Source organism: Manacus candei, unplaced genomic scaffold (genome assembly GCF_025592945.1).
Source record: "Manacus candei isolate 608988 ecotype Guabito, Panama unplaced genomic scaffold, ASM2559294v1 h1tg000014l, whole genome shotgun sequence".
Lineage (NCBI taxonomy): Eukaryota > Metazoa > Chordata > Aves > Passeriformes > Pipridae > Manacus > Manacus candei.
Window position 1 is genome coordinate 80,703,745 of NW_026138062.1, and position 24,144 is coordinate 80,727,888.

At 47.8% G+C, this 24,144-nt stretch overlaps 1 protein-coding gene across 9 annotated transcripts in view; it reads right to left on the reverse strand.

The window, feature by feature from the left end:
* GDPD5 (glycerophosphodiester phosphodiesterase domain containing 5) overlaps window positions 1-24,144 on the reverse strand; it is a 115,195-nt gene that overhangs the window by 74,753 nt on the left and 16,298 nt on the right. The window contains exon 1 of one of the 9 annotated variants that reach the window (XM_051779514.1): window positions 4,134-4,337. The exons of the other annotated variants lie outside the window; for them this stretch is intronic. The gene's annotated coding sequence lies outside the window, so the exon portion shown is untranslated. Of the gene's footprint in view, window positions 1-4,133; window positions 4,338-24,144 lie in introns of those variants that run through there. 9 annotated transcript variants of the gene reach the window in all.

Below are 24,144 nucleotides of genomic sequence, written 5' to 3' on the forward strand. Positions count from 1 at the left end.
GCTTAAACACAAACCCTGCTCCAAGCTTTTCCTGCTGGGAGTGGGGGGAGTTTCTGTGCAATAAAACCCTGTAGCTCAGCAAGAGAGACCTCAAAACACAGCCTCCCTTTGGCCTTCTTCATCTCCTCAGTGCTGCTCTGGTTTTAATAAGAGTCCCTAATTCTTAAAAATAAGTTAAAATAATCTAAAACTGTCAGGTGAGTTCACAAACAGGTTCTGAAGCAACTCTAAGGCAGCAGACAAAGCACAGGCAGGACACGAGGGCATGAGAAAGAGGGCAGGAGAAGCCCTGATAAAGGCAGGACCAGCCCCACCCGAGCTCCCAGGGCAAGGAGTTAATTAATTAGTCCTATAAGCACAGTTCCTTTCTATAGGGATTTCTGCCTGAGAAAAGCTGGGAGTGCCAGTGTGGCAGAGGGGTCGCTGACCATGTTTAGAAATAAAGCAAAGAAAACAAATAAACAGAAATAGACCTTGGTAGAAATAAAGTAAATAGCGAAATAAAACAAAGCAAAGGGCTGGATGTGAAAAGCTGCAGCTGCCCCTGTGAGACAACACACCCCAACCCTCTGGAGCCAACGCTCCACTGAATTCCAGGCTAGAACTGCCAACAAACCAGTCCACTTTGGAAAATGCCAAGTTTTCCTGTCCAAGAACAAGTCAAGCAGACTTTCCAAGGCAGCCTTGCCAGCGCTGCCCAGAAGGAGCTGCTCGGTGCCACCCAGGAGCACCAAATAAAGACAGGTCCCAGGGCACTCTTTGGTCCTTCAAAAAGGTGGGCTTGACACATGGAAAAGTTCAGTGGGGCATCAGGATTAAAGTATAAGAGGAGTGAGGATGTCCTAGTCCTGCCCAAAATAAGGGCTCTGAAAACCTTTAGCCAGATAAACCAGAAGAGACACCGGGCACTTCCCTGGATTTCTGATGGAATCAGAAGGGTTTGGGTCGGAAGGGACCTTAAATCTCATCTCATTCCAACCCCCTGCCATGGGCAGGGACACCTTCCACCAGACCAGGCTGCTCCAAGCCGGCCTGGTTTTCCTGCAATCAGTTCCATGCAGCAGGATGGTGGTGTTTGGAAAGAGGGAGGGCACATCCCAAAGGCAGGTGGGAGGTTCCATGTGCCAACAGCCAGCTGTGGTGGGAAACGGGGGAGAGCCCCCGGGGGGAACCTCTGGGCACCACAGAAACAGGTTGGGGGCAGAGGGGTTTTATTTGGCACAGTCCTAAATGCACACAGGGGCCTCTGACCCCCCCAGGTACACCCAGGAACAGCAACTCCAGGGCAGGTCTGGTCTCTGCCCATGAGGATGACACTGTTCACTCCCAGAGATCACACTGGGAGTCATCACAGGACATCACTTGTGCTGAGCACTGCCTTGGCACCATTCCTGGGGCAGTCCCCTTGGGACATGGCATTCCAGAAACATCCCAACCGGCACAAAAACACAGCTAAAAACCCAAAATAGCAGCTCAACGCTCGAGCTGGGGTGAGACAACACCAGGACCCAGGCAGCACTGCTGGGCTTGGCAGGAGACATGGGGGTGGAGGCAACCTGAGCCACAAACCCCAAGAGACCTGCAGGAAGCACTGGACAGGTCAGGGAAAAGGCAGAAGAGTCAGAGGTGTCTTGGGTACGAGACCCCACGTTCAACCTCTGCTGCCTAAAGATCATCTCCGAGGGATCACAGTGTTGGTGTGCTTGGGTGATGACACCATATCAGCAAGGCTGAGCAGGGACAGCCACAGTGGGAAGAGAAAGGGAAGAGAAAGGGAAGAGAAAGGGAAGAGAAAGGGAAGAGAAAGGGAAGAGAAAGGGAAGAGAAAGGGAAGAGAAAGGGAAGAGAAAGGGAAGAGAAAGGGAAGAGAAAGGGAAGAGAAAGGGAAGAGAAAGGGAAGAGAAAGGGAAGAGAAAGGGAAGAGAAAGGGAAGAGAAAGGGAAGAGAAAGGGAAGAGAAAGGGAAGAGAAAGGGAAGAGAAAGGGAAGAGAAAGGGAAGAGAAAGGGAAGAGAAAGGGAAGAGAAAGGGAAGAGAAAGGGAAGAGAAAGGGAAGAGAAAGGGAAGAGAAAGGGAAGAGAAAGGGAAGAGAAAGGGAAGAGAAAGGGAAGAGAAAGGGAAGAGAAAGGGAAGAGAAAGGGAAGAGAAAGGGAAGAGAAAGGGAAGAGAAAGGGAAGAGAAAGGGAAGAGAAAGGGAAGAGAAAGGGAAGAGAAAGGGAAGAGAAAGGGAAGAGAAAGGGAAGAGAAAGGGAACCAGCAGTGGAAGAAGATGACCAGACCCAGGAAAGCACAGCTGGATGCTGAAAAAGACAAACCTCATTCACTGACAAGGAATTAAAGAATATTTATGGAATCCAAAAATATCTAAGGAATTAAAAAGGTTGCATAATACCTTTCCCCTCCCCAGACCCCCAGAGCTTTGCCATCTTCCCCAAGCTGCAAAGCAGAAGTTTGCACCAAGCCTCCCCCAGTGGCAATGTGTTTCTGCTGAGGAATTAAGTGGAAACAGGAGCGGGGTCGAACATGCAGACCCTGACAGCAGTTTCCTTTCCAGACAAGCATTCCCTCCCGGTTTTCCCTTTCCAAACACTCCCCTGAAGAGTTCACCACAACCCCCCCATGAGCTGTGTTGGCAGGCCCTCCAAGGGGCAGGTTTAAACCTCTCTGGGAGGTGTCAGCAGCTGCAGCAGCAGCCTGTCCCGCACATTGCTCACTCTGCTTTTCCTAGGACACGTTCCCTGCTGGAAATTTGGTCCCTGCCCAGCAGGAAAAGAAAACTGCATGAACCACGCCAGCAACACTCATCTGAGCCGGAGCCAAATGCCTCCACACCCACTGCAAGCACTTTAATGGAAAAGAGGGAGGGAAAAAAAAAAGCAAAACAAACCCAGCAAGAGTCATTTTACAATCGATCCTCTGCACATCTGCTGGGCAACTGCCACCCAGAGAATTGAGCATGAATGTCTCTGGCTTAATGAGAGCTGGAAAGTCCTGGTTAAATGGGTTACAAGCTCTTTATTTCCCATGATTGATTCCTTCCACACGGCTGCAAGAAACATTAGTCCAAAAAAAAAAACAAAACCAAAAACAAAACCAACAACTGTTCTTAAGCAGCAGAGGAGCTAAAAATGAAGGAGCAAACTTTGCTTTGCCATCCTTGCTGTTCCCTGGGTCTGTGCACAGCCAGAAAATACCCTCAGCAGTCACATCCTTTGCTTTCCCTCTGGTTCCAAGGGGGGTGATTTGGAGCAATCAAATCCACCATCTGACACTGGAAAGGCCTTACACGGATTCACTTCTGGACAGAGCTCTCCCAAAAGCCACGAGCCAACTGAGGAAGCCCAGCAGAGGTTCAAGAAGCTGAGTCAGCCTTGATCAGGAGAGGAATTCAGGTTGATCACTCTAATGTAGGCAGGGGGTGGGAAATGCCAAAGTTTTTGGCAAAAACAGGAGTGGGAATGCCCGGGATACGAAGGAATAGTGGGAATTGCCGCCTCGTTCCTGGGAACGTGGCATGAGGTTGGAAAGGTTCATGGCAGACATGCACTCTTCAATCTGAGAACAGCTCTCCTGGCTGCAAAAGGGCTAAAGCTGCCCCTGAGAGGTCACACAGGGTCCATCCTTCGAGGTTTTCAGGACCTGACTGGACCAAGGTTCGAGCCTAGTGCTCCGAGCTCAGTGCTGGCCCTGCCTGGAGCAGGGGGAGATGGAGTCCAGCCTTCCTGAGGTCCCCTCCCAGCCAGGGGACCTGACTGCTCCCACATGAAATAAAACATCAAGTGCTACCCTCCACAGAAGCCTCAGCTCTGACAATGAGATGCACAGGGAGGTTTTCAAGTGACAGCCTGAAAGCTGCTCTCCCAAAGCCATTCCAGATTTAACACTGTTGCCCTCCCACAGGTTTGTCTCACGTTCCCAAAGCCTCCTTCCAGTTATTACTGAAGCCTTTCCAGCTCTGGATAAATCAGTCTGTGTTCAGTGCAAGGAGACAGACAGGAGAGTTTCCCTCTCAGAAGATTTACGAGCTCAGCTCGACACCAGGCAGTGAAAGAAAATCGCATTTAAGGGAACAAATGGGTGACAGAGACAAGTTGCAGGTACCCCATCCCACAGTCACTCAGCAGCAGGGAAATACCTGTCTCGGAGCCTTCCAAAAGCTGCTGTTGATCTTGTGGAAGAGGTGAATAAGAGCAAAGTGATTTTCCTCTGTTTTGCGGCAGCACAAATCTTTCAGGAGAAAGGAATTCTCTCAACTGACTTGGCAAGCACCTGCAACACCCTGGAGCACTCCTGGCTTTCCAAAGAGCATCTCTGAATGCTGGTCAAGGTCACATTGACACATCAAGGGAGCGGGGGTGAGGTCAGGAAGGAAATGGCCCCTCTGCACACAGGGTGAGCCCAGAGTTAACAGGGCAGGCTCTCAGTCGCTTCCAACTCGTGCCTGGAGAGTCCTGCTCTAATGAAAACACAAAAACAAGGCTCCCTCTGCCAGTGACATCAGCCACTATCTTGTTTTCCTCGTGGAAAGGGCCAGTCAGGAGGGATTCATAAACTCATTTACTGATGTAGCTCCAAGACCTATTAGTCAAAGTGCTTTCAATCATTTCTGAGGACTTCTAATACAATGAGCATTGATTCCATGGCCATTAACCCTCCCCGTCCCAGTGCCCTCCCCAGCACCAGTGACACTCTCCCACTGGCACCACCACTCAGAACGTTATCAGCAACATGATTTATTCAAACTAATCCTCCTTAGAGTGAAAAGGTGACGTCTGCAGCAAACTGCCTTCAAAGATGGTCATCTTCCCCCAGCCCACCTCCAGGGAAACCCCACCCAAACAGAACAGGAGGGACTTGGGAAGTCAAATCTTAAGAAACAGGGACACCCCGTGGCTTGTGAAACGCTGTCCTTCCTTCCAGCCACTTCTGCATCTTTCCCCTCCTTATTCCCAACCATCAGGTGATTGATTAGGAGCCTGAGAGAAGGTCTAGATGGGATATTGGGAAGGAGTTCTTGGCCAGGAGGGTGGGGAGGCCCTGGCACAGGTTGCCCAGAGAAGCTGTGGCTGCCCCATCCCTGGGAGTGTCCAAGGCCAGGTTGGAGCATCCTGGGCTGGTGGAAGGTGTCCCTGCCCATGGCAGGGGGTGGAAGTGGAAGTGGATGATCTTTAGGGTCCTTTCCAACCCAAAGCATTCCATGGTTGGTATCAGTCAGGCAAAGGTATCCCAAGCAAAGCCTTGGCTGGGCTGTGGTGATCCTGGGGGTCTGGAGATGCTCCCCAAAGCTCTGTCTCACTAATCCCACGTGGGTCACCGCTGAGGATCCTCAGCCTTGTGCCACAGGGAACGAGATCCTGAGGCAAGACCCCGAGGGTTCCAGTTTGGTGGGAATTGCTTCCAGCACAGAGCAGTTCGTCCCAGCATCTGCAGCAGCTGAGCCACAATTCCCAAATCCCAGGGGCTGGGATGCAGCCCTTCTGTCCCCTTCCCTGCACAATTCCAAGCTTTCTAGGAAAAGGCCTAAGAAAAAAGACCAGCTGGAAGTTCCTCCTTCTCAAACAGCTCCGGGACATTGCAGGAGGGAAAAGAAAATCAAGATACCCCAGAGATTTTGGGCAGGGCAGAGTGTTCAGCAGCACAGAGTAAATATCCACAAGTCAAACTTCCACAGGTCAGCAGGATGATCCCAGGGAATATGTTCAGTCAACAACATGACCTTCACTTTCCCACCGAGAAAGGCATCAGTGTCACCCCGGAGACCAGGGCACTGCTCAAGCAGACCTTGGAAGAACAATAAAGAAAATAACTAAAAAATAAAATAAAATAAAATAAAATATGAGGGGGAAAAAGTAAAATAATAAAAATAATAAATAAAAATAATAAATAATAAATAAACTAAAATTAATAAAAAGAAACTAAGATTAATAAATAAAAAATAAACTAAAAAATAAATAAAATAAACTAAAAATAACAAATAAAAATAAACTAAAAATAACAAATAAAAATAAACTAAAAAATAAATAAAAAATAAAATAAAAAAAAAATAATAAATAAAACCAAAAATAAAACCAAAAATAAAACCATAACATAAAATAAAACATAAACAAAAAATAAAATAAAAAATAAAATAAAAAATAAAATAAAAAATAAAATAAAAAATAAAATAAAAAATAAAATAAAAAATAAAATAAAATAAAAAATAAAATAAAAAATAAAATAAAAAATAAAATAAAAAATAAAATAAAAAATAAAATAAATAAAAATAAAATAAATAAAAATAAATAAATAAATAAACCCTAAAAAATAAAATAACCTACACTTCCTGTACATCTTCTGATGAGCCATCAAGGCAAGCATGAAGGGAACAGGGAAATGGGGAGTCTTCAAGGCTCCACTTGCTCTGAGGGCAGGACCCCCCAGGCAGGTGGGTCAGGCACCTCACACACCTGGACCACAGCCCAAAAAACAGCCACATCCCAGGAAGGCAGAGAAGGGCTTTCCAGAGCACACAACTCCCACAGAAAAGCTTGTCTTGTTATTATTCTCTCTCACACACACGTTTATTTAAGAGGTTCCCAGGCAAATTAGCCTGGGTAACTTGAAAGGGCAAACCAACTGCACACAAACAAACCCAGCATTTCCTGGATTAAATGCCTTTTATTCCACTGCCACTAAGCCACTTGGGGTTTTCATCTGAAGTCAGATTAAGAGCCTGCCTGGAGACGAGCACCGAGGAAGCTCCTGTCTGCTTGGGAACCAAGCAGCTTTCCCTGCTCTAGCCAAGAACTAAAAATATCTTGATTTTCAGCTTATTTTCCTACAAAACCACGGTGTGGTTGCATAAGTGTCTCTGCTCCCGCTCTTTGCTCTCCCCTCCCCTGCTGCCCTGGAGCATCAGCCTCTTCCACAGGCACTGAACCCTCTCCAAGGGGAATTGCTGCTGGGTGGGAAAACATCAAATAAAGCTCCCCCCAGGAGAAGAGCAGCTCTAGCCCAGCCCACTGGTAAAGACTCAGCAGCCTGTACAGCTGGAGACATGAAAGGGTGGGAGTGGGAAGATTAAAGATTTGAAATAAGTCCCAAAGAAATGAGACTTTGCTTGCTCTCAAATCAGCATTTGTTGGGTAAGTGGTAAAACACCGAGAGCACCTCACGTGCAATAATGTGCTGGATGGATGGAGGGCCAAGCCAGTTCCTGAACACACTGAAAAGGTCCTGAAAAATTCTGGGATATTCAGAAAATTAAGAGAAAGCACCAAGCAGCCAAGAGGAGATTGCTGCAAGTGGGAATTCAGAAAAAAAAATAATACAGGATTAGGGTTTATAAACATGGGAACCAAACAAAAAAAAAAAGACACCCAAAGGAAGCAAAAAAAGACCATCCTCAATTCCCTTCTTTTTGCGGGAATGGTTCTGATGCCTCAGTGAAACTCAGCAGCAAAGCAACATCAAAATTCCTGTGCCCTGGATGGGCACACCTGAGTTCAAAGCCACCAGTGTCCAGACTGGATAAACCAGGAGACTCTAATTCCAGAGGCAAAGAGATGATGAAGAAAGGAAGAAAATTAAAAAGGTGTAGAAGAGGAGGGGTTTTTTCCTGGAAAAAAAAAATGTTAACTTCCAGCCCAGAGTAATATCTATGGGAGCAGAAAACAGAAGGAATATCCCTTTGCCATTCGAGACCCTGCAGTGGAAGGTGGCAGAGAACTGGTAACTGGTCAGAGTGTAGAGGAAAATGGAATTAGGAAATAGAGGTACAAAGCCCAGGCAGGCTGTTCCTGAGGGTGCAAACACTGAGGAACAGGGAAACCAGCACCTGTTTCTCCAGGGAGGAAGAGGAGGAGGAGGAAGAATCCCAGCTCACCACTCATCACTCAGGCCACTGCTGGGAAGATGTGCAGCAGGAAAACACAGGGACTGCAGCTGGCAAGAATTCATTTACTGAGATTTGCACGAGGCTGCAGCATAAAATATCCTGTATTAACAGGGTAATCAGACACCCGAGGGACGGGGGGGGAATAATTCAACAAAACAGTAATTTTTGGACACCGCTGTTTGTACTGAGTTCAAAAATTCCCCTGTGAGCCCCCTCATAACCAACCAATCTTCCCAGTCCTTCCAGGCTTCCCCAGGACCAAACACAGTGTCCTCATTTCCAGAAACAATCCCGGGAAAGCAGAAGGCAGTGGCACAAATCAGCAGCTTAATCTGTCATTAGTAAGGAAAAGAAAAAAAAGGAGAAAGACAAATGGGAGGAGGGGGATGGTCAAGTGTGCTTTGTCTCTGTTCCCAATCCTACCAATCTGGCTCTATCCATGTCTTAAGGACTGTTTGACTATTTTCAACTTGGCATGTTCCTCCTGCCCTTTCCAGCTGAGGCATTTTTATATTTATATTTTATATACAAATATATCTATTTCATTATAGCTAACTAGAGCCGATATAAAATATATAAAATACTTATAAGGGGGGAGAAGAAAGAAAACCATGCAACTGCTAGAAGACACCTCCTTTTCTAACCAATTCAAAGGGGAACTCTTGATTATTATTGTTATTATTAATATTATTATTGTTATTATGGCAAATTATATTGCATATAAGTCAAAAAGCCCCCAGCAGATTCAGCCCCCTTGGCACCCACTCTTTAGACACAGAGGGGGGTTGGGGTGATTCCTGCTCATCCAACAGTGCAGGAATCACTTTTTTCAAGGAATATAAGGCTCTGCCCTATCCCCTGGCTTTGCATTTCAGTAAGTTCTGAGATTCCTCGACAGCAAACGAGGGGAGAACATTTTCTATTCTGCAGCCTGAGTTCGAGTGCATTTGTAAGCCTGGCTCTGCTCAAGCCCAGGAGCAGCAAAAACCTGCCCTCAGAAGGTCCCCAGAATCCATGCTGAGTTCCCTCACAGGAAGAGAATTTGCCCAGAAGAGAAGTTGTTGAGCCGAAGGCATTTTCTGACCCTTTCAGAGCATGAATTTAGTGTGGCTGGTAGGGACGGAAACCTCTTTTTTCCCCAGCATAAACCCCCAATCTGGCACCGTTGCTCCAAGTCATCATCTTCCCTCTCAGTAATCCTGGCTATTAATTCCAGCTTTCTAAGCACTTTTCCACATTCCTGCTGGAATTGGGGGTTTGGCTCACACTGCTTTCCAAGAATGTCCCTTCCCCTCTTTAGCAGCACAGCACCAGCACCAGATTGAGCAGTTTGGGAGACTTTATTAATTCCTCACCCTTGGGCTTGGATCTTCCTCAGCAGCACTGAAACAAGGCTGATAACACCCACAGAGCTCAAAAACACACTGCCCCGCTGTTTCTAGCAAAATCCACTCGAATTCCAGGCTTTTCTCAGTGGTTTGCTGTTCAACCTTCTGCCCAGCCCTTGAGAACTTCAGGTTTTCTCCTTCTTTTTTGTGCCATTTGGTGCTGACCAAGTGAAGCCCACTCGAACCCTCCCTGATCCTCCCTGATTCCAGGAGGGAGAGCAGAGCATCCCAATCCTATTCCAGGGCTTCCTCCACACCCCACCCACGCTCTGCTCCCCGGCTGCTGGGATTCACAGCATCCCTCTGTGTCCCCACAGGCCCTTTCACACCTTAATAAGGGGGGTTTTTTTCCCCCCACTCAGAGAAGCACCTTCACCACCTCACACTTGTTCAGCCCCCACAGCTCGAGATCCCTCCCTCTACAACAGGTTTTGTGGGGATTTGAGCGGGATTTCTCTTAAATCTCTCCTTCACATAAAAAAAAAAAAAAAAAAAAAAAAAGACATTTTAAATGCAGCCTTTGGGTTTTCTCCTTAAATTGACATTGTTTTTCAACCCCGTGAGGAAGATCCTGGGTATTTACATAACAAACCTACAGCCGTGACAAAATAATCAGAGACAAAGAAAGAAAGAAAGAAACGGTGTTTTAAAAAACACTTGGGAGGGGTGGAGACAAATCCCTCTTCGGGAATGAGGTGCTGAGGAAGCTGCACCTTTTCCCATCATCAGGTCTTTCCCAACAGGGTTCAAGGAACCTCCTCTACAGAGCAAATGACATCAAGGTACATCCATCCCATAATTTTATGCACAGGTGATGGCATCAAAATTCTTTGCTGTCAAGATAAGGAGAGAAGAATGGGGGACCTGGGGAGGTTATTTTTATTGATCTTTTGTCATTATTACTGTTATTTTAAAATATTATTAAATAATAAATAAATATAATAAAACAAATACAATAATTACTATACTAAATGTATTGTTAGATAATTATAGATATAATAAAAATATAATAATAAAATAATAATAATAATAAATAAGAGGAATTTTTTTTTTTTTAATGGGCTAAATGGCTACAAACTCAAGCATCTTCCAAGAGCCAACATCCCTCATTTTTGGGGCTTCCTCCCGTTGCCAACCTCATTTTAGGACAAGCAGGACACAGAAACAACAACATCCTCCGAGCCTCAGCTCCGAGCCCCCACCAGATTCCACAGAGAGAGGAGCAAAGCACAAATGAGGCAATAAATCACTTTTCCATCACAGTCAGGGTGTATTTAAGAGCAATCTCTTCCCACTCTCTTGGCTTTTACTGAAACAGTTTGAATTTACCAGTATAGAGGATTTTCCCTCTTTTTTCCCCCCACTCCAGCTCTGAAGTGGAAGTGACTGAAATAAAGCCCCAAAAAACGTAGCACAGGGACACAACGAGGTCTGCAAACTCCTCCAGTCCCCCCAAAAAGGACATTATTACAGAATTACAAGTCACTTCTGCCCCCAACCATCCCCATCCTGGGTCTGCCACGTTCTCTGATGGGTTTCAGAAGGAACACTTTGGTTGCTTGGTGGCCCCAACCTTTCCCTGCACGCTCTAGAAACCAAGACAGGACAAGATGAACTTTCCAACTATCTGAATAAACTTAACTTGGGGTTTTTTTTCGGGAGAGTTTGGCAAGTGCCACCCAAATTTCCAGCCTCTCACATATTGAAGAGCCGTATATTGCTATATATTCACGTTCAAGAGCCAACCAGATCATCCCTTTTGCCCCAAAAGGAAACCTAAAACAATCTGATCCCCTCATTAAAGAGGGAAAAAAAAATAAATCAAGTCCAGGCTCAGCTCCTCCATTAACACCCACCAGACAATCCCAGCCTCAACAATGCCATTTAAATGAACATGTTTGCAATTTAATTTCAAGAGGAAAAATGTCATTTCTCTTCCCTGCCAGCTCTGCTGCATTAACCTTTGTCACTGCTGTCACATCTCCAGTGCAGGGCTCAGCAGAAACATGAAACAGGAGAGATTTTAGGAGGACAGCCAATGTTCTTGACAAGAAGTTTGAGATTTGCTTTTCCTTTTCTTTTTTTTTTTTTTTTAATTTACATTCATGCTGCTGTGGAGGATCAAGCACTGGACTCCCACAAACAGGAGCTCCCAGCAGCTTTTCTCCTCCTTTATGGGGCAAATGCTGTCCAGGATAGTTCCTCATTCCTGAGTTCTTTAGGATCCATAAATTTTATTCAGGATCGTCTCCATCTTCGTATTACAACAGTTCCTGAATTTTTGCTTTAAGTTACAATGCAGTTTATTAGTGGAAAGGATTTCCAGCTCCAGTTATTGCCTGGTAGGAACTGCACTAATATCCATTCATCATCCCTCCGAATAATGGGATAATTGCACAAGAAGCCAAAGTTCAGCATCGATTTCCTGCTAAAATCAGGTCCTGCAGACACAAAAGGCTTCATTACGGATTTTAATCCGGTTGGGCTTTGAAATTCTCCTCACAAAATGGTTTCACTAACACCATTTGGAAGCAGGAGGTGGCCAAGGCTTCATCCACGCAACAGCCCAAGCATTTTGCCTCTTGTTTTCCACGCAACACAGAAGACATTGCAGATTTAGGCAAAGGATGGCAGGTTAAAGCATGGATTTGGCAGCCACTGAGCTGGTTTTTGCAGTGATCTGTGTGTTCTTGAGCGCAGGCAGAACAGGCTGAGACACTTCCCAATGTGCAAACATCACTTGGGCACCAGCAGCTGAACAGGGAGAAGTTTTAAGAGTTTAACTTCACTTGAACCACACCTGGAGGTGAAAAGCAGCTCAGGTGCAACAGGGTACAGAAAGAAAAGCTCTTTATAGAGACAGGAATGTTGAGGAAAAGGTAATAAGACCTTCACAGCACTCTTGATGACCACAGCATCACCCAGAGACTCCACACGTCCCACGGCTGGAAAACCAACTGAATTCCTGCCTTAGTTTGCTGCAAATGGGGATAACGAGATGGAGGAGCCCCAAAACCAGGTTATCTTAAAAATCCATATAAATCACAATGGTTCAGTGCCCTGGGTGGGGAGGATTAGTCCCAGGATCACAGAATACTCTGAGCTGGAAGGGAGCCACGAGGATCACCGAGTGCAGCTCCTTCACGTACAGACACGCGCGGGAGGTTCCATTTCAAGCTGAAGGAAAATAGCCATTTTTTCCCCAACATTTCTCCTCCCCAGATGATATTTTCCTCCACCCACGTGCCACCCAGATCTGAAAAGCAGTTCTCAGCATGCAGACAACTCTGCTTTGAAAAGAGAACAGCACCATTAAAAACCTGACATCCCGAGGGAACAACAGGACATCCAGAGGGAATTAATGCCAAGGGCAGGTACAGAGGGAACAAAGAAACCCAACATGATTTCATTGCAGTTCCCAAGGCTACCCTCAAATTCAGTTCATCCAGTTTAAAAGTTGGGTTTAACTTCAAAGTTACGTCTCAAAATTTGGATTTAGGCATTAAAAGACTCAAGATCTTCTGTTTACTTTTGAGCAGCCTCCTGACCATCAAGGCTCGAGCAAAAAGCCCCAAGGAAAAAGAGATCAAGCAGCAAAAGGCAGGATGGGCAAAAGTTCAACTCCCAAAAGGTCATTCCTGGGCAGAAACCTCTCCGAGCTGCTGCCACTTTTTGGCAGCTCAACAGTAGCAAAGGGACACAAATGGGAACAGACCTGACATGGCCTGTTATTTGTGCAACACTCAGACAGATTCAGGTTGCAGTTTCACCAGCATGGAGCAGCTGAGCCAGCCTGAAACTCCCTTGGAAAAGGAGTTGTTATGGGCTAGATGTGTGTATGTTACACAAAAAAAAAAAACCACAAAGGAAAAGTCTCGGGGAAGCAGTCAAAAAATACTTTAAAAAACATGACTTAAAAATGTGGTGAAAGTTCATTAAAACGACGATTGTGGCACATTAGCATAATTTCTAATCACTCCTACCCACACACCTGCCTTCAGACCACACAATTTGCTTTATTTGAGACCAACAATAAAGCCAATAAGGCCTCTAGAGGATAGAACCACAAAAGCCCAAACCAAAAAATCACCTACAAAGATGAAGAAAGACCAGAATTGTGCAGTGGGTGTTCCTATGGGGGAAAAAAAAAAAAAAAAAAAAAAAAAAAATCACCCAATCTCTGAATGTTACATTCCCCTTTTTACATTTTTTTTTTACATTTCCCCTTTTTTGCAAACCAGGAAAAAAAAAAACCACCAAAAAAACACCAAAAAAACACGATAGAGAGAAGCGCTGAAAAGAAATCTCACCATCACAGTTGACAGCACGGATGATTTCACCCCAATTACTCGCTCTTGTCATGCAAAAGAAGAACTACGGGAGGACATTTAAATCCCGATCCAGACAACACAACAGCCAAAAAACGAAGACGCTGCCCCAAGCAGTTCTTTCAGATTTTTACATGCTGGGATCAGCCCCTCAGAGTCTCCCAGAAGTGCTCTTGGAGGGAAGACAGATATCAAAGGGCAATTAAAGACGTGAATGTAACTGTGATTGAGGGAGCCCAAGGAACAGGCACACACAGGTCGCTTCAAAAGAGAAAAAAAAAAAAAAGAGAAAAAAAAAAAAGTGTGCAAGTTATGCAGAGAATCCGGGCAGAGAATGCAAATTCTGACCTACTTCTCCCTCCTGGCTGGGAGAGGGCACGAGGCAGCTGCTACTGCTGCTCTGCAAGCACAGAGATGAGCAGGAGCCCTGCCAAAATTCCTGCCTGATGCCTCTTCCGAGTAGCTGGAAGGTGGGACAGTCTGCCCAGGCAACAGGACCACAACCACCCAGCCCAGCAGCAGCAACTTCCAGGGAGGTGGGAAAGTCTGGGACCTTCAGAGAGCTTCTCTTAAAGCCCAGGATGGGAAGGGGGACAGGAACACAGCCAGGGAGGGGATGGACACACGGGCTTGGCTGGACACCCACGGGGAGCTGGGTCCTCTCTGACCCAAAACCCACCCACACCCCAGTGCAACAGGCCAAGGATGGAGGGAAAACAGGAGAGGAACAGGGAGCCAGAACAGGAGTTTTGCTCAGCAGCTCCTCCACTGGAAGAAGATTCTCAGCGTTATTGTGCAAGCTGAGGGGCTCAAACCAGAGCTCCGTGAACTGCCCATCCACCTCCTGCCAGGTCAGTGTGCAGTGAAATCCAGAGGGAATTAATGCCAAGGGCAGGTACAGAAGGAACAAAGAAACTCAACGTGATTTCATTGCAGTTCCCAAGGCTGCCCTCAAATTCAGTTCATCCAGCTTAAAAGTTGGGTTTAACTTCAAAGTTACATCTCAAAATTTGGATTTAGGTCTTAAAAGACTCAAGGTCTCATGTTTACTTTTGAGCAGCCCCTCAGCCCAGCAGGATGGATGGAGTGCAGCCAGCCCAGTTCCTGGTACCACGTGGAACCAGTGGCATAGGATTCATCCCACGGGACCTTCCAGCTCGGAAGTCTCCTGTACCCTCCTAAAAACCAAGAGTGACCTTCAGGAGCCACGGGAAACCTTCCTGCCAATACACAACTTGCACTGGAGGAAGCCTTTCAGATGGAAAGAAGTCCAGCTGGGCTCACACAGAGCATGAGCTGCCAGGTTAGACACCAAGGAAGTCCAAGGTGTGTTAGTGCAAAAGGTTTTTATAAAAGCCCTGAGCTGTTTCAGCACAAGGTGACAGAGAATAAAGACAACCAAAGAGAGCCATCAATCTCCCACCACTTCACACAGCACATCCTCCCCCAGGGCACACAGCTGGGAGGGGCTTGGATCAACCTGGGCTGGTGGAAGGTAGCCCTTCCAACCCAAACCATGCCATGATTCTAAAACTCCACTGCTGCATGTCCAGAAATTTTCACCAGTTCCTGGCAGGTAATTACTATCAGATATTATCCACATTAATCTCTTAATGATACAGTCTAAGGTGTGTGAGCCAGCATCCCCCACACCTCCTGCCTGGGCAGAAATGCCATTATAGACAGCCATAAAACCCTTGGGGTGCTGGCCAGCAACTGCAATTTCTGTCCAAAGCCTACTGCAAACTCTGATTATAGGGCAGGCTTTGTTCAGCCAGACTGCTTCCTTCCCCTTGGGAAACCTTTACGTCAAAAGACCAATAAATGCTGGTAATTTATTATGTGGAAAGACAGTCATGCAGCTGAAAGTAAGAGAGAGAGCTGAGAGTTAAGTCAAGTTTATGTCTGAAAGGGTCACAGAGCCCTGGGATAGCAAGTCGAAATTGCTGCTCCTCTGTTTATCTGCACATAAATACCTGGGGATGAAGGAGTGTCAAGTAGAGAAGAATTATCAGCACCACAGGAGCATTGAGCAGGAAAATGTGGTTCAGATTTAAAGGCTGTTCAGAGATTGTACTGCAAGAAAAAAAAAACAGGGAAAAAAAGTACAAGGAATAAGATCACTTCAATCTGAAGTGTATTTAGCAGGATTGATTCAGGGAAGATTAGTTTCATCCTAAAGGACAGCAGGTAAGTCAGTACAAGGCCTTTAAGTTCTCATCCCTCATTAAGAGATGCTCCTCCCTTGGGCTCTGGAGGGATCTGTGGTAAAAATTTCATGTTTAAGTAAACAAGAATCACAGAAATGGTATTTGGGCTTGTTCCCATGTCCCAAATACCGAAGGAATCCTCCAGCACACAGGATGGGGTATCCTGCTCATCACCACCTGAAGCACAACCTGAGAGATGATTCCTCATTTCCCTCTGGCCTCTTTCCCAGGGTCTGGAACATTCAAACTCCACCTGGATAATTCACCTGTCCATGCCCTTTCTGTGGAACTGGATGAACTTTAAGGAGTCTCCCAACCCAAACCTTTCTCTGTGTGTTTTAAAGAAAACCTGCACAGTTGCACAAACCGTGTTTTCCAAGGGGCCAAAAGAAGGAAGAAATTCCAGTCAAAGCACTGATTTATAAAGATGGTGATGTATCAGCTGCAAGCACAGCCTGGACAGGGGAGGAGGATAAATCAGCACAGACAGTCCGAGTGGATTTTGTCTTTGCTGCTGGGACACGGATGCAGCTGCAACACAGAGCACCACTCCCACCCAGCCTGTGGGGGTGTGCCAGCCCCGGTGATTAACTCCCAGATGTTAATTACAGCATGTAAACAGTGCCCTCCCCTGACCCGCAACCAGGGCAGGCACTGACAGCTCACACATGCTCTGGGGAGCCAGCCCAGCCCTGCAAGGTGGGGGCACAAGTGCCACAACTGCCCCAGCCCCTGGCCAGTGCCCTCCCTGCTCGGAGCAGCAGAGGACACCGAGGTGACACCACCTGTGCTTTGCACTCTGTGTTTCCACCCCCGCTTCTCCATTCCCTGATTCCAACGGGATGAGGTTCAACCAGGCCAAGGGCCGGGTCCTGCACTTTGCCTACAACAACCCCCTGCAGCGCTACAGGCTGGGACAGAGTGGCTGGAGAGCAGCCAGGCAGGAAGGGAGCTGGGAGTGTGGATGGACAGGGAGCTGAACAGGAGCCAGAGTGTGCCCAGGGGGACAAGAGGGCCAATGGATCCTGCCCTGGATCAGGAACAGTGTGGCCAACAGGTCCAGGGAAGTGATTCTGCCCCTGGGCTCAGCACTGGTGAGGCCACCCCTGGAGTGCTGTGTCCAGTTCTGGGCCCTCAGCTCAGGAAGGACATGGAGGGGCTGGAGCAGGTCCAGAGAAGAGCAACAAGGCTGGGGAAGGGACTGGAGCACAAGTGCTGTGAGGAGAGGCTGAGGGAGCTGGGGCTGTTCAGCCTGGAGAAGAGGAGGCTCAGGGGAGACCTCCTCACTCTCTGCAACTCCCTGACAGGAGGGGGGAGCCAGGGGGGGGTTGGTCTCTTTTCCCAGGCAATGATCAGAAAGACAAGATGGCTGGGTCATAAGCTGTGCCAGAGGAGGTTTAGGTTGGATATTAGGAAGAATTTCTTTACAGAGAGGGTGCTCAGCCATTGGAATGGGCTGCCCAGGGAAGTGGTGGATTCTCCGTCCCTGGAGGTATTTAAGATAAGACTGGATGTGGCATCAGTGCCATGGTCTGGGAACCACAGTGGTAGTGGATCAAGGGTTGGACTTGATGATCTTGGAGGTTCCTTCCAACCCAGCTGATTCTATGATTCTATGAAAAAAAAGCTCCTCGCCATGAAGAGCTCACAGAGCTGCTCTCACAAAGTACACACCGAGGCTGGAGCATCCTGCCAGAGGGCAGGGTTAGATGGGATAGTGGGAAGGAATTCTTGCCTGGGAGGGTGGGGAGGCCCTGGAATGGATTTCCCAGAGAAGCTGTGGCTGCCCCACCCCTGGAAGTGTCCAAGGCCAGGTTGGAGCAACCTGGGCTAGTGGAAGGTGTTGGGGGTTGGAAGAGATGACACTTAAAAAGGTCCTTTCCAGCCTAAACAATTCTGTTATTCCATGATCCCCAGACCAGTTTGAGTCCACAGAAGCTGATGGTCCACTCTCATGAGAGGCACCACAACAAGACTATTAAACACTTCCAAAACTGCCTCTGCCACAAAAAGCCCCCTCAGGCAACAGCCCACGAGGGCTGGCACTGTGAGGGCAGGGCAGCACACGTTTGGCATCTTAATTCATGTCACCATGACCTGCTGCTGCTCCAGAGGCACAAGAAGATAACAGAGACAAGTGCACCAGGGAAGTTATTCCTGACCAATACTCGTTGTACATCTTTTCTTGCTGTAATTTCCCCAAATATTATTGTTTTTTTCATCTTGACTCCTCAGAGAGGAGCAGATCCCGCCAGCCCAGGAGACACCAGCTTAATGAAATCAGTGTCTAGTTTTACAAACAGGCTCTGAGCCTCTCCACCAAAGCAAAAGCAGAAGCAAACACTCTCCCATCTCCCAGGAAGTTTGCCCTCATGTTCGCTTTCTTCCCAGTATTTCTGCAGGCGGCTTTGCAAACATCTGAAAAGCACCATTTGCTGCTAAATTCACACCCAGGAGGCACAGCCACTCCCAGAGAACACCAAGCAGAGTCAGGATTCCCAGGCTGCTTTTTAAAGTGTAAGAACTTGGAAGAGCAGATGACCTTGGGAGTAGAGAGAGAGGGAATTCGACACCTCCTGGTTTGAGTATTTGCTTCCTGATGTGTGGCATTGGGTGCTGAGCACCAGAAAGGGCTCCAAGAGCTGCCCAAGCACAGCCCTCACAAGCACCAGGGCTTAGGGTGTGTTTACACACACACAGGGACTCAATCATCCCAAAAAAATCCTTTCTGCTTCTCCATCCATCCATCCACATGTGCAACACAGGAACTTCTGCTCATCTCACAGGGACAGATCCAGAAAAACCCACTGGATCAGCAGTTCCTTCCTGCTTCAACTGAGCAGGACTCCTGCACCCCATAGAGGGGTCCCTGATGCAGAGCAGCCTGAAGGGCTTTGGTTTATCCTCCACTCTGGCCAACACAGCCCCAAAGCCCAGAGATTCCTTTCTTCCTGGAGGTGCAGAGAGCAGGGCTGGAGCAAGGCACATGTCACATCCCTGTCACCCACCCCAAAGCAGTGGGGCAGGCTCAGATTTAGAATCCTAGGATGGTTTGGGTTAGAAGGGACTTCAAAGCTCATCCAGTGCCACCCTCTGCCACAGGCAGGGACACCTTCCACCATCCCAGGTCGCTCCAAGCCCTGCCCAGCTTGTGCCAGCACGAGCCACCCCAACATTCCAGTGGTGCTCCCAGCCATGCCATGCACCACTGTGCTTTTCTTTAAGCACCCCTTTTCTTCCACAGGTTCCCCCAACAGTTTGGAACCTGTATTTCCCCACACACACAGAGTGTGAAACCCTACTCAGCTCCCCTCGGGCCGAACCTGATGGGCTCAGCTGAGGTCAGTCTGGGGCTTATCTCCCACAAAGCTGCCTATTCTTAGCAAGCCAGGCTTGCCTCTCCAAACAGTGCATTAGTGAGGATCAGCCAGAGCAACACACAGCCAGGCCATCCCCAGCTGTCACCCCAAAGGCACCTGGCTCGTGCCACCACCCTGCAGGGGACCAGGGGACAACAGAGAGGGTTCTAATTTAGGATGGAGTCCTTGCACGAGGCATCCCTCTGCACTACAGCCCTTGAGCAGCCCTCTCGTGACTGGTTCAGGGCAAAAAGCTAAAAAATAACATAAAATAAGGATTTGGGGTCGTGTTTAGCTCTAGAAAAAGTTTTTCTCTCTGTGTTTTCACAGGTGGTCACGCTCAGCCGTGGTTAACCTCTGCTCAAACACTCTCTGGTGACACTGATTGTGAGTAAGCACAGGGATTAAAAGGGGTGTTCCAGAGGGCCAAGGGCAGCCTGGACAACCAGGAGCCAAAGCCACCCTGGTGGCAGCAGCATGGACCCTGTCCCATCCATGCAAAGGTCCTCCACAGCTCCCTGTAGCACCAGCTGAGGCTGGTACCTCTGTCCACGCTCTGCCTGGCCCCTGTGCCAAACCACACCTCTGCTCTGGTCCCCAAAAATCACCCCAGAAGGCAAAGAGCCTCCTGGAGGGTTCCCAGCGTGGTTCCACTGAGAGCAGGTCTGACACACAGGACCTGAGGTCTGTCACCACACAACTCCTGGGCACAAACCTCAGTGACCATCCCAATCTTCCCAAACCTAAATGATTCCACGACAGGACACTGGGAAGACCAAGTGGTCTTGCAATGGACTTATGGACTTGCCATGTTTGCTTTTAAGAGCAAATTCCGCCAAGACCTATTGCAAAAAAACAAAACAAAAAAACAAACAAAAAAACAAACCAAACCCAAAACAAAAACCAAACAAAAACACAAACAAACAAAAAAGCTAAAAAAAACAAAACACAACAAAACCCAAAACAAAACAAAAAAAAAAAAACAAACAAAAAAAACCCAAAGAAAAAAACAAAACCCCCCAAAAAACCTGCAAACAAACAAATAAAATAAAAAAAAAGCCACAGTTGTATTTTAATGGAATCACAGGATCATTAAGGTTGGAAGTTGGAAAAGCCTTCCAAGATCCTTAAGTCCAACTTAACCCAGTACTTCCACTAACCCATGTTCTCATGTACCACATCCACGTGCCTCTTGAGCGCTTCCAGGGCCTGTGATTCCCTGCCTGACCACCCTTCCAGTGAAGAAATTTTTCCTAGTACCCAACCTAAATCTCCTCTGGCCTAACTTGAGGCTGTTTCCTCTCATCCTGTGCCTTGTTATGTTTGGGATATAAGTTTCTCCAAGCAACGAGCTGGAGGCTGGAGATGTAGATCTGATGACAGCACATCTTTAAACATCAGCTCTTTCCCTCTGCTCTTTTCTGGATCAGCTTTGCATTGAAGACTTTCCAAAAGTCCCTTCTCTGGGGCCCAAACTCTGGGGCAGTTTGGTTGAGGGGGGAAAAAAAAAAAAACAACAAAAAAAAGGACACAAGAGAAGAGCAAACAACTTGTGCAGAGTCAGCAGAGAATTCTGGCGCCGAAATCAAGGGACTTGTTTTCTTTTGAGGAATTGGGGAGGAAGGAAAAGGATCAGCACTTCAGAAAAACAACACTCCTACGGCTGTGGCCATGGGGCTGATTCCAAGCAGGCTCCAGCAGCCTGAGGGCTGGCCTTGCAGCCTTATCCAGCATTTCTGGAGGAGCCAGCGATGTTATTCCTCGGATGAAAGTAGAGCTGTGAGTGCAGTGCTCAGAAGGGCACCCAAGTTGGCTTTCACAGGACTCTCCCCAAGTTTCTGCCATTCTTTTCCAGAGAGAACATCATCAGGGGAGTTCTCTCCCAGGAGGAGGGAAGTAGGAATCTCAGCCCACCTCCAGAGCAAGTCAACCAAGAGGTGTCTTAAGACCAGTGCCAGGTCAACATTTCAGTGTTTGGGGCCCTGCTGGAGACAGACTCACCATCTCCTCCAGATCTCCTACAATCCTAGAATGGTTTGGGTTAGAAGGGACCTCAAAGCTCATCCAGTTCCACCCCCTGCCACAAGCAGGGACACCTTCCACTATCCCAGTTTGCTCCAAGCCCTGCCCAGCTTGTGCCAGCACGAGCCACCCCAACATTCCAGTGGTGCTCCCAGCCATGCCTTGCACCCATGGGTGTTCCTTTAAGCACCCTTAAAGTATCTCCTTTAAATCTGCTCCAAGTAGCATTTTTTTTTTTTAATTTATTAATTAAAAGCAGCAACAAGGAATCCCGGAGAACAACTCAACAGTTTGACTCGGCAGCATTTCAAGTGCCCAGTCCCAGCTCTCACTGCACCCCCATCCCTGCTGTGCTTCCCACAACGAGCTCTCAGCACAGGAGTCCTCTGAGCAATCACTCCTGTCCCCCTGAGACAGCACTAAACAGCTCTGACAACGTCTATTTAAATCTTATCTAAAAATACAGCTGGCTCTGGACCACTGCAGAAGCAGGTGAAGCCTCGGGGACTGTGAGACACCAAGGACAGACACTCAGGTCCTGCTCAGCTCATGCTGGTTTTGGCTCTGATCTGCCAAGTCAGCAAAAAGCCTCCCTTCCAGGCAGCTCTCGAGTCAATAGTGAAGTCAGTAATCAGAGCATTCCTTGCAATTCCTAATTGTGTGCTTGGAAAAGGGCTCCGGGAGGATTTTTAAATGAACGGGAACAACAATGGATGCCCAGCTAACAGCTCCCAGAAGCCAGAGGGGGAATTTCTGCTGCTTTCAGCCCTTTAAGACACCAAAGAGTTTCCATTCCTGCAGTCATCTTACACTTCGTGGTGCCCGTGGCCAGGCAGGCAGGAACCCCAAAAAACAGCTGATTAAAGGGCCACCTTGGCCACAGCAAGGGTTGGAACTGCTCTGCAGTACCTGCACAATCCACCTTAAGCCTAGGATTTTTGTGGGATGTGCATCCAGAAGGGCTTAGAGGTGCTTTTGCCTCCCCACAGCCTGGCTGAACCCACTCCCTGCCCTGGGCTGGACAACCCCAATTCTACACACGAAAGGACAGATCAACACCATCCCACTGCCCCAGGAAAGACCCTGGACACCAGAATGCATCTGAAACCCAACTCTATCATTCCATCACATGTAAATGGCAGACAAAAGGATTTAGGTTCATTTCTATCCATAGAATTAATTAAGCACCCAATGCAAGAAGGTTCTTTGCCCCTTCCCAAGGGAACAAGGTTTGAAATACCCACCGTGGGCTTCTCTCAAGCTTCTGAACTCCCAGGTTTCCACCAGAGCATCTCACACAGGCTCACACTTTCAATAACTCTTTTTACAGTGAGTGTTGGTCTTATCAACAGGATGAGTGTGCCCTGGCCCTGCTGAAGTGGGATACAATCCCCTAAAACCCGTTATCATGAGCTGCTCTTGTTTAATTAGACCACGTGATTTCCACCCAACAAGAGAGGGCAAACCCCCCCAGTCTGCTGCTGCCTTTCCCACTCATCCCATGAGCTCAGCAATCCCAAGCCTATCAAGGAACACTCAACCAGCCTTTCCCCTTCCTCCCCCGGCAGAAATCACCCACAGCTCCCTCAGGAAGCTCCTCTGATAATGCTGGAAGGACCTGGAAGCTCTTATCTGAGTCCAGGGGATGTTTTCAAAGAGAGGTGGGTCAGAGCAGAGCTCCTGCACAACCAGGGGGTTCCTGACATCCCTCAGCCTGGAATATCCCACTGGGTATTTCTGCACAGGGAATTGTTCAGTTCCAGTTCAGTTCCCTCTCCAGCTCTCCTGGAGCCCCTTTAGGCCCTGCAAGGGGCTCTCAGCTCTCCCTGGAGCCTTCTCTTCTCCAGGTGAACCCCCCCAGCTCTCCCAGCCTGGCTCCAGAGTAGAGGGGCTCCAGCCCTCTGATCACTTCCATGACCTCTGGACCTGCTCCAACAATCCTTTCTTCCCAGCACTATTCAAGGAAAAATCTAGTTATTTGTGGTACAATAGATGGTGTATGAGATTTATACAGCTCAGAACTAGAAATTCACATGGCAAAAAAACCCTTTGTCCCTCGGAATGGATGCATTTGAAAAGGTTTGAGATCAGGCTGATCACGAAAACACCACTTCTTCCATTAGGGAGAAAGTGGTCCTCCCAAAACCAAATTACATCCACTCGAGGGATGAAATCCAGTGGTATTAGTCCTGTTAGACTTTGCAGTCTCTGGCAGACTTAGTCTAACAGACTTAGAATCTGGAAAAGGTTGGGAAAGACCTCCAAGATCAAGTCCAACCATTCACCCAGCACTGCCAAGTTCAAGGCTGAAGGTAGAAGCTGCTCTGATTGTTAATTCTCTCCATCAGCACTAAAACATCTGGTTTTGGGACCCTGAGATGAGGATCCAGGCAGAAAATTTGAAAAAAAAAAAAACAAAACCAAGTGGGAACTGAACAGGACAAAGGAAGGTAAAGCAGAGACTAAATGTGAGCCCACACATGGTGAGGAGAGCGATTCCCACGATGGAGAGCAAGGGAAAGGAAGAGAGTCAGCCACACAGGGAACAATTGCTCCAAGGAAGGGGAAGCAGCATTGTTTGAGAGACTGAACAGAAAAGCACATAAACCAATCTCCCAACTCCTCATCCTTCAGGAAAAAAAAAGAATGAAATAAAAGCATTCCCATAGTTTTGGGAAGGCTCAGCCCCACCTTGACATCACTCCCCCGCTCAGAGCCAGAGGGGAAGAGAAGCTGCTTTGTTTGGGTTTTCCCGAGCTGCTCTGCCAGCCCTTTTCCCCAGGAAGGAAACCTTCCACACTCCCCTTCCCCTCCAGTGTGCAAAGGCTCCTTATTCCACCTCCCCCAGCCCCCCAGGAGCCCTGACAGGGCGAGGAAACAGGGGCCAGAGGCAGCAGCTCCCCGCTGGGTCATGGATTCCAGTCCAGCCTGGGGGAGCAGGACACCTCCAAGCTTTTCAGGAG